Here is a 14,731-nt window from a genome sequence, read left to right as displayed (position 1 = left end):
GACCAGTTTACGGTTGCGTGAAAGTTGACTCTTTAAAAATGTGTGGCCTTTGGTTCTCCTAATATTTGTTCTGTTTGTTTCTGTTCAGGTTACGAATAAAAATTAACAAATTGGCTGTTCTTGAGTCTTTGGAAGCTGGTTGTGTTTCCAAAACAAATACACCTGCCTGTGATCATCATAAAAGTGATCTATCCAGGATTATCTGAGGTTATAAATGTTAAAAAGAAAAGACAAAATTTAAAGCATCACAAGGCTCTATGGAAACAAACTGGTCAGTAATCTGTGTTGTTGAGATGCATTTAATGATCCATAAGTAAAATGTCAAGTCATTTTATTTTCCTCAATTTAGAAATAAATTACTTGGGAAAAGAGAGTTGTGGATTAAAAACAATTACAGAAATTTTTATGACTTTGATTTTCTTGGTAGTTCATGTAATAAAATTATTTTAAATCTCAGGTTTGAATCTTTAGTAAATTGTACTTCCACAAGAAGTTAATTAAAAAAATGGTTAATAAAAAAAAAGTCATTCTATATGCTGTACAGTCTCTAATCATCAGACAGTAAAAATTCATTACATATTCTAGGTCTAACACTAAACAAAAAATAATTCAATCTCATAGAACTTTGTGGCTTGGAAGCGACATCATAGTCTCAAAAATGAAATTCAATGTAAGAAATACTCCCTGAGGGTGTATCCAGGCCCAGCACTGAACTCTAAAGATGCAGAACTGGACAGGACACAGCCCTCCCCTCAAGCAGCTCAGGGTATGCCTGCGGGGTGCCACTATTGACACCAGCTGCCATCGCTCTGGAGTTTGAAACTATTACTGTTCTTTCTGATGGTGGATTCTGCACGAACTAGACTATTGATTAGAAGCAACCTGATTTATAGAGCATGTTGCTTGGCTCAGTTGCACTTTGATTATTTATCTAAAAGAAAGGATGGTGGGTCTGGCCTTCAAGAGGCAATACTGTGAGGCTGCGAGTCCCTCTTCTAACATCTTAAAGCCTGTGCAGATCCCATTCTCATATCAAGACGGACTATTAATCCTTCCTGAGCCGAGATCTAATGAACCAATCAGCAAACACATGCCTCCCTCCCTCAGGGAGATGGATACAGGGGGCCAAGAAGTCAAGATGAAGGACGAGGATCGTAAATATATGAACATATATGAACATAAATTCAGTGAATGCTCCCTCAGGCGCAGGTGTGAAGTCCCGACTGCGTTGAAACAGCAGCTGCTCCCTGACGCTCTCCGCGCTGCCTTCACGGCGTTGTCTATCCCAGCTCTCCTGGATTTCACGTATTTTGTTTTCAGACCGATCCTCAAAGAGGCATCTTGGCTTTCTGGTTTGGACACTGTACTCAGAGAACAGCGTCTGCAAAAGTTTTAGTTGCTCAGTGGTGGCATTTGATGACTGGAATATAAGGAGAAAAAGCCCCACACAGTTATGCTTCGATTTTTTTAAGAATACAAGCAGCGGACATTGAAGAGCCTATGGCAGATGAATGAGGGGTTGAACATTAAATTCGCAGAAAACAATACGTTTTCCTTCAAAAGAATCCTTTATGGGTTCCCATTGGGAGTTACCTTATGGCATTTAAAATATTATTCAGTTTACAAAAAAATTTGGGGGATGTGTATATGCAGAACAAGGGGAACATAGTGTGGGAAAAAGTCTTCTATTCTGTGCTGATTTACTGCAATTCCGGGTTGATGTGTTCCGAACGATGAAAACAACACATCAACCACTATTAAACCATGCAAGATAAAGATTGCTGCTGATGGTGAAAATGGTTAAATAAAACTTTGGTCCTGTATGTGGGGCTGGGGAAATAGAAGTCAAGTAATTATTACAATCAGAGGTCCTACGTTCCTGAAAAAAATTATATTGGTGGGGTAAGATGTGTCCTAATAACGGTAATTATTACTTCAGAGTTGGCTTACTCAATATCAGTCCCAGGAGAAGCCATTTGAATGATGTAGCCACTGATAGTCTGATGTTTGTTGCTTCAGCTTCTTCCTCCTTTCTGTCTATTCTCTTCTCAATGCCTTATTTTAATCAGAAGTGGCAATCAGGGGTAGTTCCTGGTCCCCAAAGGGGTAGTTCCTGGTCCCCAAAGCTCAGGAAATGCATTTCATTTTCTTTGGAGATGAATTTGTGTTTGAAAACAAGTGTGTCTCCCAAGCTTGCATCTTCATGAACATAGCCAAACTCAGCAGGGAGATCCCAAACAAATAGCAGTCCGTGAGGGTCACGAGTCCTCCTTGTTAAAGAAAGAAGTTGGGTTAAGATTTAAAATTAAACACCTGGGGCTTTTATAATTCTTTGTTCCTACAGGAGCTGAGCCACCATTTCCATGATTGGCTGTTTCTTGAGGATGTTCATATGACCGTAGTAGCACAGGGACACATTTTTCCCATTTTTAAATAGGAAGAAGCAGAAACAACAAACATCAGACCGCCAAACAGCACAAATCACAAATCCTCCCCTTTTTTTTTTGAGGGAATCAGTAATAAAAAGGAATCCAAATGCCCATCCATCAAGATAGTCACTTTTATCCAATTCTCACTCCAAGCTCAAATATGAAAACGTTAGAACAAAGACAGGGGGCTGGATTTGGGGGCCAGGGAATGACCAGGCACATTTCCAAATGCACAGCCGGGCAAGCTCAGAGTGCCATTAACACACCCCACAGCATCTTCCTGAAATTTGTTCAAGAATTCCCTTAAATGCATTAAACACACAGTGGTGTGGAGGAGAGAGGGCAGTTCTAGATCCAGAGGGAAAGCAAGACAGAAACTGAGGCTGAGCCCTGGGCCTCAGGGTGGAAGATCAGGATAGAGTTGGCTTCTCTCCAGAGGCTCTGACACCTGCCGGGAAGAATGGTGATGCCATGGCGATTAGCCGCTGTAGGAACCAAGCCAGGGCTCCAGGAGCACAGGCTTCTAAGACCGACTAGAACAAATGCTGTGGGTTAGAAAATGCAGCTTCCCCAAGAACTCAGAGGATAGCTGCAGAGTTTGTTTATTCATCTTCATGGTGAATCTGGAAGTTCACTAGAGGCAGATGTTTTTTCTTTCGTCATTTGCTTATTGAAAAATCAAGGCTCACAGACATTGAATACAACCCTAAACTCTACAGCAAATCATCTCAAACGAAATCTCAACCCTCTGATTTGTGTCTACCTTTCTAGAGTTCATCTGTGGCTGAATTTCCCACTCAGAAAATAAAGATGAAACCAGAGGTAGAGTTGCCAGAGTCAGCAGATTAAACGTAGAGGACACTCAATTAAATTTGAATTTCAGAAAAACGACAAATACACTTTCAGTATAAACATATTCTATGCAATATTTGGTATGTGCTTATATTAAAACAATATCTCATTGCCTGGAATTCACATATGACTGAGTGTCCTCTATCTTACCTGGCAACCCTAACCAGAGGAAGAAACTAGTTCTCTACATCCAACAAAGAGGGAGGATGCGCTCCTGTTCCCCTAGATGTCAATCACCCTTCACCCAACCTCTGCCTTCCAGCGCCTCCTCCTGAGCTGCAGCTTTTCTCCTTGCCAGTCACTTAAAGGGGTCCATGCAGAGCTGATCGATGAAGAAGAGATTAACTTGACCTAGCCCAGCCCGGCCAACGTCCACTCACCAAATATTCTCAACTTGTTGGCACAAGAGAGCTTTTCTCTTCTGATCAAGAACCTCTTATTTGTTATATTTAAGCATTTCAACTAAAATATCATTTATTAATTTTGAAATTTTAAGCAAAAAAAGAAAATACAATGCTTGCCGTGCAGTGCATCGTAAGTGTTTGTGAAATGAGGGAATGGATGAATGAGTGTGATTGAAAGTGAGGAAAAGCAGAGTTCCTACTGGGCCAGAAAGTGATTTTCCACATTTACATTACAAACCCTTTTAGAAATACTAACTGCCTCCTGGGTATTTATATATAAATATTTACATGTGGCTCCAGCAGAAGAAAGAAAACCAGGTACCTGTAGGCAGTCTTTTCCTTTTGACTTGACTGCCCATTTTCTCTGCTTGCTCCTGTGTGCTGGGAAGGTGGGAGGGCCAGCAGGATTAGGTTAGATTTGAGGTTAGATGGGCTGAGAGTGGCATAGTCAGAAATGAAAGAACCTGGCACATCCTTGGGACGGAGCTGGAGAAACATTTGCTGAATAAATGCAATGCGCAGGAAGGAAAGGCCCTCGATGTCTCCATCAAGTAAACTTCAGCTCGTATTTCCCGGCTCCATCCACCATCAAAAAAGGCTCCAAGTGTCACCAGAAAAGTCAGTGTATTTTGATTACTTTACTGATAAGGGTCTCAATTTTGTTACCCAAGTCTAGTTCTAAAGCTAAGCCTATTTGCTTCCGAGGGTGGCTGTAACAAAGGACAGCAGGGAGGCTTAAAGCAGAAGAGATTTCCTCTCTCACTGTCTGGAGGCCAGAAGCTGGAACCCAGGTTTTAGCAGAGCCGTACTCCCTCTGAGAGGCAGAGAATCCTTTCTGCCCCTCCCAGCTTCTGGTGGTGGCCGTCACTCCTTGGTGGTTCTGAGCTTGCCGCTGATTGCGCCAGTCCCTGACCCTGTCATTATACCGTGTCCCCCTGTGGGATCATGCCAGACCCTGACTCTGTCATTATACAGTGTCCCCCTGTGGGTGGCCTGTCCTCATGCGGCGTTTTCCTCTTCAGATAAAAACACCAGTCATAGGAAATTAAGGCCCTCCCTAGTGATCTCATCTGAATCTAACTACATCTGCAAAGAACTTATTCCCAAGTGAGATCACATGCACAGATACCAGGGTTTAGGACGTCAACATGTCTTTTGGGGAACACATTTCAACCCATGGCATTAAGTATCACAATATGTCCCACGTACCAGCCGTTCTACAAAGCAGAAAGACTGGCAGGTAAATACCATTGTCCTGCTCAAGTGCATGGAGACAATGACAGCCAGGGACCAATTCCTCATTAGGATATGTACTGAGCATGGGCCATAAGGCAGACTGTCCACTCCTCACATGATTCTGTCTCATTAGCAATGGCAGTGCATAAACAGGTGCTCACTGTTTACTGAATAACAGTGTACATAAATAAACAAGGTACCAAGCTAACAAGTGAGTAACCAGTGAACATGGAATAGTTGTGAGCAAATATGGACTTATTCACAACGGGCCATACTCCGTCAGATCTAAACCTTCACCAGTTATATAACTCACCACTGCTTTTTGTGCCACAAGGAAAAGAAATGTTGCCAACTAAACTGTTGCCCTGTGAATTCTTATCACTGAGAATTGTATATGTATTAATAGAGTTCTTGACTGGGTGCCATGGTTCATGTCTATAATCCCTTTGGGAGGCTGAGGCAGGAGGATGGCTTGAGCCCAGGAGTTTGAGATCAGCCTGGGTAACATGGTGAAATCCCATGTCTACAGAAAATGAAAAATAAAATAAAATAATTAGATAGGCATGGTGGTGTGTGCCTGTAGTCCCAACTACTTGGGAGGCTGAGTCGAGAGGATCACTGGAGCCCAGGAGGTTGAGGCTGGACTCCACTTCACTCCAGTCTAGACAGCAGAGCAAGACTCTGTCTCATAACTAAATAACTAAATAAATAAATGGGTTCTTTTACTTAGTCATGGCTATGTATCCTATATCCCTTGTGCATAGAAATTGAAAGGAAAATACAAGCAGAGCTAAGATGTTTTTAAAACTTTTTTGGATGCAGCATCCACTGCTCCCAAGTCATGTCCTGGCTCACTCAGCCTCACTCATGCCTTCTCACGTGGTATCAGCCTCTGAGCCACTAAAAGCCAGTGGGCTCCACCGTTGTCCCTGGACTTTTTCAAGCTGCCAGTATCCACTCTGTATATTTGGATGCTGGTCCTTTGTAAGCTTAACAGAAGGTGAAAGAAAGCATTCCAGAAAGCAACGAAAATCATCTCCTCCTCAAATGGTCCAAGTTACTGGGTAGTTGAAAGCCAAAGATTGGGATGTCCAGCTGTGGCACTAGGTGACAAGTCTAGATGACAAGTCACTGGGCTGTGCATTGAGCTTGTTCTGAATTTCACTGTTACAAACATTCTCACTCACGGGGACAAAACTCGATCACAATTTCAGATTGACCACAATTGCAATCAATTACCAGACACATCCTTATACTAGAGATGTTAAAATGTGAAGAAGAAGGGGAAAAAAGTACAACCAGTGTTTGGTGAATAACCTGGAATGATCAGTGGTGATCATTTGTTAACTATTTGCTAGCTGTTGTCTTCTGTGAAAGTACCAACAAAGGCCAGACCCCTGTTAGGAAATGCAGACATCATCCAGCTTTTGTGAAAGGCAACTATACAGTTGTCTTTAGGGAGAGGCAGTAACGCTTAAAGCAATTTCTGAATGAAATAAGAAATGATAACCACTTAAACCACAGAGCAGGAGCAAGCCATGCTGCATGAATGTTTCAGAGTATTTTTAAAGTCATTAATCAATATGCTTTTTGGGCATGGAACAGTAGTGAGAATGAGATCAAGACTCTGGCTCCAGTCTTATGCTGCGTGGCCTCTTGCAAGCTCCTTCACCTTTCTGGCTGCAGTTTTCTTTTGTGTAACATAAGACTCTCAGGTTTATTCCGGATGCAACATTCTACTTTTGATTTTTCAGAAAAAGACCTCACAGCCATTTGCAGGCTGGCCTCTTGCTCAATAGGTCACTTGAAACTCTTAAAAGTGTGCACCAAACACTTTCTACACAGGAGGATCTTTCTAAATCAATAGCGGCGTCCAGGCCCTCTTCTGTGTGGCCTGCTTTGCAATGCAGGGGTACACTTTGAGATACTATCAGGGTATTTCAAAGAACCTTAGAGTGCCTCAAGTTCCACCTTCTTTACAGAACTAGAACTTGCTTCAATACCCAATCCTTTGTTAAATACTCCTCTGAGAACGTGTTTATGTCTCAGCAAGACAGCCAGTTCAATCAATCACTCAAATGGCTGGAAAATTCTTTCCTACCCAGTTGTTACAAACAATTGGAATAGAACAGGACCTCCAGACATGGATCCAGTAAGAGAGGACAGTGCCCAGCACACGCAGCAAAAGACTCACACCGAGCACCTAAAGACCAATGGAATACACATCACCTAGCGGAAAATACACAAACATGAACAGATCATTTAGTAAAAAGAAAATGTCATTGGCTCTCAGCCGTACAGAGGCATACTCAAGCTGATACAAAATAAGAAAAACACAAAATTAAACTCAGTAAAGGAGTGTTTTCAACTCTCAAGTAGGCAAAGACCAAAAAGCTTAACAACAGCTGCTGACCAGGCCTAGAGGAAACAGGCATCCCTATACATTGCCGGTGGGAATATAAATTGATAGAGTTTACAGGAAGGGAAATTTGATCAAAAGCACGTAACTTGTACCCACCAATTCTACTTCGCAAATTATAAATCACAGAAGCAATTCTCAAGCTTTTTGGTTTTGGGATCACTTTACACTCCAAATCTTACTGAGGTCCCAAAGACTTTTGTTTACATGGGTTACATAGACTGATATTTACAATATTAAAAATGATAAGCGAGGAACTTAAAAGAGATGTATTATCTCATAAAATAATAATAAGCCCACTGCATAACAATATAAAATACATTTTAATTAAAAATGGTTCTATTTTCCAAAAATATTAGTGAAAAGAGAGCATTGTTTCACCTTTTTACAAATTGGCCTGGGAGAAGACAACCAGATTCCCAGCTCCACTTCTGCACTGGGCCTGCGTGAGGTGTGGTTTTGGTTGATGTCCCTGGAGGAGATCTGCCTGACTCGGGAATGAAGCTGCAAAAGAAAGTCACTTGCAGGAGAGGCGTGGGACTCGTTTTGGGAAGCTGGGTCTGACAGACAGCCACACGCGTGTGAAACCATGGTATCATTCCCTGAGGTGTTGCTTATTAAGAGCAGAGGACTGGCAACAATCCAAGGGTCGCTCAAAAAGGGGATGATTAAATAGACTATGGCACATTTATAAGAATGGAATTCCATGCAACCATTAAAATGAATGATGTAATGTATTAAGTACCATTATGTGGAAATGAAGGATTTATCGATAAGCATAAAGTAAAAAATAATCTGCTGAGCCTATTTATATAAATATACAGTATACATAAAATACCTCTGGAAGGAAATGCAGGAAAGCATTATTGATAGCTGCTTTACCAGAAGGGATGGGGGACTGCACAGGTATCGGCAGACTCACTTTTCATTTTACATCTTTTCAGCTTTTGAACTTTCTATCATGTGTATATGTTATCAAGCCGAAGTTAATTCATTAATCAATCACTGTAAACACATATTTATAACCTATTCTGAAGACAAAATGAATTAATGCATGAGAAAATGCCTGACCCATTGTAGATATTCAATAAATATAAGCTGTTCTAGTTGATAATTTTATTGTTATTATTAAATCATAGAATAACTCTAGTTTGGGTTATGTTTAGTCTCCAGTCTTCCACTGCTTGGGTCACCCTTATAAGTGCTACAACCCCTGACCGTTTCTCCTGAAAGTAGTTCCAGGTCTGGTCTGAACAGCACAACACAATAGAACAGCCTCAGAAACCTGTTTAGGTTTTATTTTTGGGTGTTAAATATTTCATGTAACCATATTTTGCTAATCTAGTCATTCTTGAAACAGTACCTTTACCTTCCCCCATGGGTTCAATTGATTTCCCTTAGAGAAACCTTTCGAAAACCTGGAGTCTTCACGCCTCCCGGTGTGCTTGGATCGGGAGCACAGAGTGAAGCTCCAGCACTCCCCGTGCTCCCTCATTCTGTGTGCGCTCATTTTCCTCTAAGGATTTATTCCCACCTTGGGTTTTAAAATACCTCCCACACGTACTTCCTAGATTTGTTCTTACAAACCAAGTCATTGATGTATGTTATTTGCTTGTTGTTTAATAATTCACTATTCTATTTCACTTTGTCTTAGACTCACAGGATTTTAGACAACACCCATATTTCCTTCTCCACTTTACTCAGTAATCACAATCTAAATCTAAGATTCAATCTATTTAGGAAAAATACCACACAAAAAAATTCAAAATTATTTTGTTTCACGTTTTAAACAGCTAAGGTAGAAATAAGCATTTGACAAGCACCACTATAAACTGCAATGTGGTGGATCCCACACCCCTCTGATCCGAAACTCTGTCATTCCCACAGCACATCAAGACACTGCTACGCATTTCTCAGCCTTCACCGAGTCTGTGTGACCGTGACGTCCCCTTCTCTCCAACATCTTGAAATAAGGTTAAATATATAAGGTCTTAGAATCCAAAGTCAGCCTATCACTGGCTTGCTAGAGCTACCTGCTCTGCTGTGTACTGGGTCTTGTATGGAGCTTGCTGAGATTTCTGGTCTGTTCTCCCAGGAGGCTTTGTTCCTTCATTCTTCATTCATTCCTACTCTATTGAATGTCTGCCATCTAAGTACAGGGGGTACAGGGATGATGAGGAAGACAGGGCCCAATGGCAAACTCTGAAACTATTCCAACTTATATTTCCCTTTGAATGTCCCCTCTCTCAGAGGCAGTTGAGCAGAGCACCGCCCACGGCCTTTTTCAACTTTCCCCTCCATTGTGCTAACCATAAAATCACACGCCTTCCTTTCATGTTATTTTAAATTTAAAAATAAATGCTGTTATCAAATCACATAAAAGTAAAAATCTTTCTAGAATCAAAGTTATCTTGATTTGAAAGATGTGTATGATTGACTTCAAAGATACAATCAGTGTGAAGATTGATTCTACTTGCTTGCCACAGGTTTCCTATTATTCAACCACAATCAGTTTCCAATGAGATTCTGCTGATGGGAGACTCTGACTCTCTCACTCCTCCCCCACTCCACAGAATAGGGAAATCCAGCCGGGCCCAAGCCCATCAGTGCAACAAGAAGCCGGGGGCTTGCGCAGGACGTCTGGGGTGAGGCAAGCTAGGAAAGGATGTGGACCCCTCAGGAACACGTGAACACAAAGTGGAGACACTTCTCTCCAGATCCTAGATAGGAAATGGGAAGTGACAGTGATCAGAACTCCCAATAACAATTAATTACCAAACACAAGAGAGACTTTTTGGAACTCCATGGAAGCAGTGTGGACAGCATTGGAAATGTCTAATTGGTAAATGTCCGACAATAAATTTACAGAACACTGCCTATGGGATTTTGAAATTGTAAACCCTGAAAATTGGACATGAGGTCACCTGTTGATTTCATTAAAATAATTCTCCTTTTTGTTTTTGCTTTTTTTTTTTTTTTTTTTTTTTTTGAGATGGAGTCTCACTCTGCTACCCAGGCCGGAGTGCAGCAGCGGGATCTCCGCTCACTGCAAGCTCCACCTCCCGGGTTCATGCCATTCTCCTGCCTCAGCCTCCCAAGTAGCTGGGACTACAGGCCCCCGCCACCACACCCCACTAATTTTTGTATTTTTAGAGAGACGGGGTTTCACCGTGGTCTCAATCTCCTGACCTGGTGATCCGCCCGCCTTGGCCTCCCAAAGTGCTGGGATTACAGGTGTGAGTCACCATGCCCGGCCAATTCTCCTTTTTATCATATCAAAACTAGATTTATTTTTAACTTTTGAAAATGTATGTATTACATAAAATAAGATACCATGGAGTCAAAGTTGAGGGGAAACCGAAAGGAATGCTTTAGGGGCGTCAGAAACGCCTTCCTAAACTTCAGCACCAACAGCACACATCTCTTCTCAGCTTGCGAGCTGCGCTGTCCTGGGCCCTTGCAGGCAGGATGTGCGCAGGCTCCTCCCTGTGCGGAGGTGGCAGGTGGGGAGAAGGCTCCATAGGGCCGTGCGGGGGCTGCAACACAGGCTCTCTGGGTCCGAAACAGCTGCGCAGCCAAGGGCAGGCATTCAGGCGAAGTCCTCAAAGAAATCATCAGATCTCACACTGTTGATGCAGGAGGTAAAGAAATTGCTTTTCCCCTGGAACACAAAGTAAAGACACCACGAAGCCGTCAATTCCATGGGGAATGACCAGATATTCTCTCCATCGTTGGTGTTTGCTGGTAGGTGCGCAGTTAATCGTGAACAGAATCTTCATGTCCCATGAATTTGCCAGACACGGCCAGTGTCAGCCGCAGGATCCTGAGTCAGAGCAGGGCGTGTAGAGGACTGAGGCGAGGCTCATGGGGCAGATGGTATGAGGCAGAGATGGGAGGCAGAGCGATGTCATCCCTTCTCCTGGAAGGTGGCCAGTTGTCCTAAAACCCCAGGGTAAAGCCACGGAGCTCGCTGTGCTGTGGATGCCCTGCTCCTAAATCGGCAGCGTGCCCTCATGTCACCCTCCTTATTTCCATCTGGGTACCGTTTTTAGCAATGTCCCACTTTTCTGAGCAAGACACCACCTGGCTGGTGGGCACGGACATCCCTAGATTCGGAGTTTTCCTGGCTTTCAAGATTGAAAAACAGAGTCTACTTAACATTCCTGAGCAGGGTGCCCAGCCAGGGCTGCTGTGGGTGAAGGTGTCAGGACCTCCTATCATGGCCCATCTCAGCCTCCAGGGCTGCTGTGGGCGAAGGTGTCAGGGTCTCCCACCGCAGCGCCATCTGCAGCCTCTGACTTAGGGGGCGGAGCTGCTTCCCACAGAGAGGCCTGAGCCCTGCGGTCTCTGGATGCTGCATCACCCAGGGCGGGGACACTAGGAGGCTCAGCATCCTCCCAGGGGACAACAGGAACAATGCCTTTCCCTCTGCAGGGACACAGCAAACCTCAGCCAGCTCACAGCAGTGGCCTGGGCCCAGTGATAACCAGAACCAAACAAGCCTGAGCAGACTTCAGGCCACTGTGGCCACCCTTGCGGGTGCAGGAGCCTGGAGCTCCTGCCAGGAGCAGGGTGTGGGCTTAGTTGGCCCTGGTCCTGGTCCTGGGCAGCCAGGCCTGCTGTGGGCGTACATCAGAGCCAGGCAGGCCTGAGGGCCCTTGGGAGAGAGGCTATGGGAAGACCGTGGGCTGGGGGATTATGAAAGCCTGAGGCGTGTCCTTCAGCTGCGCCTGCCCTGTGCCTGCCAAGTGCAGGGTGAGTGAAATTCTCAGCCTCCAAAGCCAGCTGCTGGCCCTCGGGGAGAGAGTGCTCACCCCACCCTGTGCGGTGCCATTTCCCTTCTCCTGTCTTTGGGCAGCCAGCACCCTCCTATCTGGAGCTCTCCAGCTCAAATGCTTGGCTTCCGTTCACACTGTAGTGGCTTCCTTAGAGCCATCACCAGCCAGGGTGAACCGTGCGTTGTACCGACTCCGGGGCACCCTCCTCCTGCATGGCGGTCCCTGCACCTGTGTGGGCCTGGAGTGTTCACCTAGTTCTGTGTGATTCCTGACACTGCAAGGCTGTGTATTCTTGCTGACAGACGACTTTCTCATCCCTAGTCTCCATCCCATGACCTCCGACAGACCAGAGGCAGCCTTGGGTCAGGTGAGAGTTTGACTCACCATTTTTCCTCGTGGGGTCAAGCAGTCCCGTCTTCCAGACTTGAACATCTTGGCTGAAGTTGTTATTGAGGTCAGCGAGGCACAAGGACAGTGCAGGGCAAGGAGCCATGTCTCCCGGATGGCAAGGTCAAGGAGCATGAGGGCTTCACGCAGAGCTGCAAGCAGGAACAGGAAAGCCGTCCGAGATCCACATCCCCCATCATTCCAGCCCCTCACCCGGCCACAGCGTCCCTGTTTCTGTTACCCACTGCGGGGCCTTCCTCCCCGGCTCTGCCCACAGTACTCTGGGATTCCTACAACCTGGAAGTGCTAGAGGACGTTAGGAGCCCACTCAGCCATGCACCCCAGCCACGACCTCTCCATCCCCATCAAATTCCCCAGAACACACTCGGAGCCCACTTGCTCACCGCACCCCAGCCACAGCCTCTCCATCCCAATTCAAATTCCCTAGAACAGTAGTCCCCAATTTTTTTTGGCACCAGGGACCAGTTTCACGGAAGAAAATTTTTCCATGAACAGTGGGGGTCGGAAGGTGGTTTCAGTTTGATTCAAGTGCATTACATTTATTGTGTACTTTATTTCTATTATGACACTGAAATATATAATTAAATAATTATACAACTCACCATAATGTAAAATCAGTGGGAGCCCTGAGCTTGTTTTCTGGCAACTATAGGGTCCCATCTGGGGGTGATGGGGACAGTGACAGATCATTAGATTCTCATAAGAAGTGTGCAACCTAGATCCCTCACATGCACAGTTCACAGTAGGGTTTGTGCTCCTATGAGAATCTAATGCTGCTGCGGATCTGACAGGAGGCTGAGCTCAGGCGGTGATGCCAGTGACAGGGAGCGGCTGGGAATGCAGATGAAGCTTCATTGGTTCACCGGCTGCTCACTTCCTGCTGTGCAGCCTGGTCCCTAACAGGCTGCAGACCAGTACCTGAGACTGGGTAATTTATATAGAAAAGAGGTTTAATGGCCCACAGCTCCACAGGCTGTTCAGGAAGCACAGTGCTGGTATCCTCTCAGCTTCTGGGGAAGCCTGGGGGAGCTTTGGTTCAGGGTGGAAGGCGAAACGAGTAGGGGTCGCGTGATAAGAGCAGGAGCAAGAGTGGGTGTACTGGTCCATTTTCACCCAATTGATAAAGACATACCCAAGACTGCACAATTTACACAAGAAAGAGGTTTAATGAACTTACAGTTCCACATGGCTGGGAGGCCTCACAATCATGGCGGAAAGTGAAAGGCACGTCTTACCTGGTGGCAGACCAGAGAGCTTATGCGGCAAACTCCCCTTTGTAAACCCATCAGGTCTCATGAGACTTATTCACTACCATGAGAATAGCCCAGAAAAGACCTGCCCCATGATTCAATTACCTCCCACTGGGTGTCTCTCACAACTGGTGGGAATTCAAGATGAGGTTTGGGTGAGGACATAGCCAAACCATATCAGTGGGGGAGGTGCCATACACTTTAAACTATCAGGTTTCCTGAAAACTCAGTAACTAGTGGGAGGACAGCACCAAACTATGAGGAATTTGCCCCCATGACCCAAACACTTCCCACCAGGCCCACCTCCAGTGTTGGAGAGATGACAGTTCAGCATGAGATGTGGCAGGGACAGATACCCAAAGCAGAATTGGACTGAAGCAGACTGTGTTAGTGAGTCCCTTACACAATCACTCAGAATGAAGTGGTTCCTGGTACATTGAAAATAAGTCCAAATTCCTTGCAAATCCAAGGGGGAGGTGTGGCAGGTGGCTTCGTGGCAGGTAGGGACCCTAGGCCTGCAAGGAATTTGGATTTATTGTCAATAATATGATCTTATTTCTCTTGCTTCACCCACTGGCTCTTTGCCATGCGGACTGCCTTCCTTTCTTTGCTATTTTTGTATTCTTTCTCCCCTTTTCCCCATTACTGGAAATTTCCACAGCAGAAGAGAGCCCAGCAGCAACTGAGGGGAAGAACTAGCTGCTAGAGCTCTCCTTAGAAACTGGGTCTGGTTTGGGAAAGAGGGTGATGGTGGGGAAGGTGATGGGTGGGGTGGAGGGGAGGGAGGATGATGAGGGAGATGCTGAATGGGTGAGTTAAGGACCTGCCCCAGGTGGCAGCTGGGCCACAGTAGAGCTGGACTCAGGCACGAGTATCCCACTCTTGTTGTGTCCCGTTATGCACCCAGCACTGCTTAGGAGAATTGCTGTCCTTTTACTTTCACTAAGTTGAGGGT

At 45.0% G+C, this 14,731-nt stretch overlaps 1 long non-coding RNA gene across 1 annotated transcript; it reads right to left on the bottom strand.

Annotated features, from left to right (window-relative positions):
- Window positions 1-1,168: 1,168 nt before the first annotated feature.
- Window positions 1,169-13,760, bottom strand: LOC119625095 (uncharacterized). The gene is made up of 4 exons (XR_005241224.2): window positions 13,704-13,760; window positions 4,934-5,081; window positions 4,008-4,171; window positions 1,169-1,381 (listed from the first exon to the last, which is right to left on the bottom strand). It is a non-coding gene; the product is annotated as an uncharacterized lncRNA (long non-coding RNA).
- Window positions 13,761-14,731: the final 971 nt, after the last annotated feature.

Source organism: Chlorocebus sabaeus, chromosome 13 (assembly GCF_047675955.1).
Source record: "Chlorocebus sabaeus isolate Y175 chromosome 13, mChlSab1.0.hap1, whole genome shotgun sequence".
NCBI lineage: Eukaryota > Metazoa > Chordata > Mammalia > Primates > Cercopithecidae > Chlorocebus > Chlorocebus sabaeus.
Note: the sequence above shows the minus strand (reverse complement) of the source record. Positions and strands in the feature narration are given on the sequence as shown.